The sequence below is a fragment of the Xyrauchen texanus genome, unplaced genomic scaffold, assembly GCF_025860055.1.
Source record: "Xyrauchen texanus isolate HMW12.3.18 unplaced genomic scaffold, RBS_HiC_50CHRs HiC_scaffold_863, whole genome shotgun sequence".
Classification (NCBI taxonomy): Eukaryota; Metazoa; Chordata; class Actinopteri; order Cypriniformes; family Catostomidae; genus Xyrauchen; species Xyrauchen texanus.
This window is the reverse complement of record NW_026266867.1, coordinates 8,750-13,551: the sequence shown is the minus strand read 5'-3', so window position 1 is coordinate 13,551 and position 4,802 is coordinate 8,750. Positions and strand designations below refer to the sequence as shown.

Below are 4,802 nucleotides of genomic sequence, written 5' to 3'. Positions count from 1 at the left end.
TTACAGCAATGGCGGCTCGTGGAGCCTCTCAATACTTCCCGGAAGTAGCAGCAAACACACGCCGCGCCGTAGAGATGCAGCAGAACAAACCGTTTGCGCCGCACTTTTAAAAGGTGAGACGTTTAAAGAATAATATTATCTTATTCTGTATATTATCAGTACATCTAAATAAAAATAACTTGTAAATTAAAACCTTATAGTTGAGTATTACTCATTAAATTAGGAGATAAGGGATGTTATCGGATAACTAACAGATTAGGCAAGGATTGGAGCTGGATAAAGTTAGTAACGAACACCCTATTCATTGTAAAAGCTGAATTTTCAGCCTCATTACTTTTGAACGGCAGTTTATATACGAGTATGCTTAAGTTGTTTTAAAGCTGAATATATTGTGTATATGAATAAGTATTGTAAGAATTATACATTAGATATATAATATTTATAATACATAAATAATTATATTACTATATATAGAATTGTAAACAATAAGCTTCATTTCACTATATTGACATTTCCGTAACTGCTGCTAATAGTTAATAGTTCATTGACCCATTGTGCGGTGCTGAGCTGGACATCACCTGTCACCAGCCTGTCTCTGTACTATCTGAAAAGTCATAAATATGACATTAGTGACCATGAGATTAGTGAAAACAATGAACATGAGGTAACATAAAAACGCAACAGAAACCCTAGCCTGAAATAAGTTGAGGCAAATAACGGTAATCCTCAAATATTAGCTGATTTGATCTTTAAAAGAACAACATCGCTGTACCAACATACTCAAGCTACATACATATGTCGGTGTGTTACATAAATATATAAAATAAATGCATTTATTGACTACTACTTACCAGAAATCGCAGTTCTGTCACTCTAACAGTTTGAAATGCCCGCCAAAGCACTTCCTGGAACTATCTGAAGTCTACGTGAATCACGTGACGATCAAGCATTTATAACTTCCGTTGTCAACTCTCTTCCTACAAGGCTCTGATATATGCTAATGCTAATTGTTTTAATCTGCCTTTAACCAGAGAATCAGGGAGAGCGCGAACGCAGTCCCCCACTACCAGAAATTATGCAGTCGAGATTCCCACATTTGGGGAATTCGCAGGGGTCAGCACAGTCGGAGTGCAATGACTGAGCCTCACCCTGGGTGAACCACCTTCATGATCATGGTGTCTCCCCTGCCAGGTAAGTATGAATTGAAAGCGAGCCAATCAGAGGAGTCATTCTGCTCACTACTATTCACGTCGATGGTGATACACATTCAAATACACATACTTCATGACTAATACACATTGTTATTACATGTTATTAACAAATATTTACAATTACACCCAGTTTACAAGGAATGTAACCGATGATGCATTGCGATGTGACTTGCTGCAATGTTTAGAGTCAGTGTACAACAGAGCCGCACACACGGACCAATCAGCTTTGAGCTCCAGACTATGGAGGACCTAAAGTGACAATATTAAAAATAAAATATTTGCAAAGAATTGTAAAAAAAATTAATAAGGTGTACTACTGAAATAAAACATTTTCATATCAGACATAAACTAGTACTTGGCTTTATTTCCTTTTGTATTACTGTATTTTTTTAATTCCACGTGTATTTATTTATTTCTAGATTGAAAAGTTTGTGGACAAACTTTAGGTTGGCTTGAAAAAGCCTAGCAATAAAGTTTGAAGTAGTTGTAAAAGTTTGAAGGTTTTTAGTTTGAAGTTGTTATAAGTTTAAGTAGTAGTTTTAAAAGTTCAAAGTTTAAAGATTATACTGACCATTCAGTCTATCAGATAGATAGATAGATAGATCCCTGCTACCCTGAGTCCCATGAACAAAACCTGAAATCTTTGTTCTGGTGCAGAGATATGTGATTTGTTACTTGGTTGCTAGGGTAACCCCATCTGGTTGCTAGGCAATGACCAGGGAGATACAATACTTGGCTACTTTTCATCCTGAGTGAAATTAGTCAACCAGGAAATCTCTACGATTTTCTGGTGCAGATATATGATATTTGTTACTTGGTTGCTAAGGTAACCACATCTCGTTGCGAGGCAGTTACCAGGGTGATATTCATCATGGGCACTTGCCATGATGAGTGAAATAAGTCAAACTGGTAGCCTCTACTATTTTCTGGTGCAGAGATATATAATTTGTTACTTGGTTGCTAGGGTAAGCCCATGTGGTTGCTATGCAGTTACCAGGGTGATACTTATCATGGGTACTTGCCAAACTGAGTGAAATAAGTCAACCCGACGTATGTCTGTATGATTTTTCTGGTGCAGAGATATCTGATTTGTTACTTGCACAAAATATTCCCATGCTTTCGTCCATGTGGAGGTCCGTGGGAATGTATGACATGTAAAGCTGCACTTGTGTGTCAGTTGCTAATAAAGGTACAAGTGATTTAGAAGCGCACATTAACTCTGTGAAGCATAATAGGTCAGCAAAAGTTAAAATGTTAAATTGTTTTCACATTGCTTCATATTCCATATTCAAAATAATAGTAAATGAAGGTACACTCATGGCATCAAATATTTTATTTTAAGAGTCTTTTCACTGTATTAAAGTTTGCATTCATAGTAACACTGTTTTGAACCCTATTCTATCCCATCTTCCTATTTATGTGCAAATGTACAAATAAATCAATCAATAAACATAAGTATAGAAAATAATATATGTGGAAATAAATCAATACAATCATTCTTAAGGAAATAAAAGTATAACTACTTCAGATTTGATAATTAGTTAATTTATATGTAAAACATTTTTAATGATGCACCAGAATAAAAATCCTGGACTCTTTATATTTATTTGTAATATTGTCACATTAGGTCCTCCATAAGAGACTAGTTTTGAAATTGGGAACGGTCAACGGATGTAGAAAGGAAGTCCCGCCTTAAAGGTAAAAGAGCCAATCACATTTCAGAAACTGATATCGCCTGTCAATCAAATAGAGAACGCGCATGCGCATTAGCTACACAAGCCGGGAGAATTGCGTTTGTTTAGTGTTATCAGAGATAAAGAAGCACATTTTATGATTCCAGTGTCTTCAGATTTTACTGCTGAATATATTTTAACACTGAAACATGTTTTTGATCTTAATCTCGCGTCCGTTATAGATGAGATGTTCGATTGAAGCGCGAATAAAACTACTTAGCGATTTTATTACACAAACTGGATTTACATTAGATCGATATGAGCATTTAATATTACACTCAAAGTTAATGCATCATATACACAATTATTCAGGTCTTTTCTTGACAGTTTTAGGGGGGTGCACCCTTCCTGGAGATACTGCAATACCAGGTCGATGCGTGGAGTGGACGGAGCAAGCCCCTATTCCATCTCCCTGATCCAAAAATCAATTTAATATATGGTCCCCGGATAGGGGACGTATCAGATATTAAACTGATAAGAACAGATACTACACTTGATCTTAGCCAAAAGGCCGAGAAGCGATACCGAAATAAGGATCCGAGCAAAGGGAGTCATTCAGACAACTACAGATCTCACTGACGGTCTTATTCATAATAATATCAGACCATTTCAAACTATAAACTACTTACAAATACAAACTTCAAAATTAAAGCCCCACTCAGAGACTGTGTGAAGAGTTTTGAGATTCTCGTCAATAAGAAGCCGAAAAACCTTCAAAATACGCGGACATTTTTCCTCCCTCTGTTATCATGAGTTCTCCATCATCCAATCAAACACGAGAACAGAGTTTGTGGATAATAAAACTATTTAGAGTCTCTTTATAATCCTAAAATAATCCGCTTTTCACAGGAAAGTCTCTCTGCTCATGTTCTGACACCAGATTCACAAAACAACAGGAGAAAATGAAGCTTTTGCCACATTTATTTCCTTTGACGCCCTCATGTGGTGAAATGTGGAACTGCAAGTCCGTCTGCGACATCAAACTACAATCACTGACGACGAGAAAAGCTGCAAACCCTTTCAACGACTATTTCAACAAACATTTTAGCGACATCAATCTTGACAGATCTACACTGAAACAATAAAGCGGGAAATCAGCACAAACTGGTGTTTGCAAATCCTTGAATGAGCGTTAAATATCAGCAACCCGTTGAATAAGTTTGATCTGATTTGATTGTGACTGACTTCATCCATCGGTGTATTTAACGGACACAGTTCACGTGAGAAATGTCTTTATTTTCTCATTTAAACGCCTCAAATTGGACGGTTGTCTCAGATTAGCCTACACTGATTAACAACGGCGAAAAAACCAATCAAAAAGCTCGAAATTGATGTACTAACGTTGTTCTTAAAACATTCTCGGCGGATTAATCCTAGTTTACGGGACTACAAGCATTTAAGTACATAAAAGTAGTCTAAATAATCAAATTACAAGTTTTAAATGTTTAGATACTCACAGGTGTCGCTTGTCTTGCACCAAACCGTGTAAAAATCCACCTGAACCGTTTTTTTTTCTCCCGCAAATTACGAAACCCACTATGGCGAAAGCGAGCTCATGAATATTAAACAGGACGTGCTGACGTGCCTTGGCATGTGTCCAATGACGAAGTCTTTTTCATACATTAATATTAAAAAGAGAGCCTTCTCCATGTTAAGATGAATTCATCAACAAATCTTTATCTTTCCTCTGATTAAGTTTCTCTGAAATTAGTTATTTGATGTCACAATGTGAATAATTGTTGGTTATTTTCAAAACATTTAAACAGATTAATACTCTGTATAGATATTAAATACAGTCATGTATCAGCGTTTGATTTTTTGGACTAAAATTGTGCAAGACTTGTGTGTTATCCCAGTA

The 4,802-nt window shown here is 36.2% G+C and overlaps 2 non-coding genes across 2 annotated transcripts; both read right to left on the bottom strand.

Moving 5' to 3' along the window:
* Window positions 1-1,035: 1,035 nt before the first annotated feature.
* LOC127642816 (U1 spliceosomal RNA) lies at window positions 1,036-1,199 on the bottom strand. Its single transcript, XR_007970416.1, has one exon. It is a non-coding gene; the product is annotated as a U1 spliceosomal RNA (small nuclear RNA).
* Window positions 1,200-3,276: 2,077 nt separating this feature from the next.
* Window positions 3,277-3,467, bottom strand: LOC127642818 (U2 spliceosomal RNA). Its single transcript, XR_007970418.1, has one exon. It is a non-coding gene; the product is annotated as a U2 spliceosomal RNA (small nuclear RNA).
* Between the last annotated feature and the right edge of the window lie 1,335 nt (window positions 3,468-4,802).